Source organism: Microtus ochrogaster, chromosome 26 (assembly GCF_000317375.1).
Source record: "Microtus ochrogaster isolate Prairie Vole_2 chromosome 26, MicOch1.0, whole genome shotgun sequence".
Taxonomy (NCBI): Eukaryota; Metazoa; Chordata; class Mammalia; order Rodentia; family Cricetidae; genus Microtus; species Microtus ochrogaster.
The window spans coordinates 4152184-4152633 of record NC_022025.1 but is presented as its reverse complement, the minus strand read 5'-3'; positions in this window follow the sequence as shown (position 1 = coordinate 4152633).

The following is a 450-nucleotide window of genomic DNA, read 5'->3' as shown; positions in this document are numbered from 1 at the left end:
CCTGTTATCTAGGGCTGAGAGTGAGCTGCAGTGCTCACAATAACCTGTTATCTAGGGCTGAGAGTGAGCTGCAGTGCTCACAATAACCTGCTGCCTTGACGGTGGAAACTTAATCCTAAAAGTTCCAGGACTGTGATCTCTGAAGAAAAGAAAGCGATTTTTTTAGGGCCTTCTTAGGATTTTGAAGTGGTGAGAGGTCTCAGAGGTGATCTGTGTTTCTCCTTGAAACAAAGCACTAGATTTTCCCTTAAAATTGATTTCACTTCCGCCCTTCTAAAATCGTTTAACTCTTCTGATAAAACTGATGCCAGCAGTTTGTGAATCAGCCTCGACTTTTCCTCCACCTCACTGGCCTTTCAGGTCTTTGAACCTCTTCAGCAATCTTTTTTTTTTTGTTTTGTTTTGTTTTGTTTTTTTATTTATTAAAGATTTCCGTCTCTTCCCCGCCAC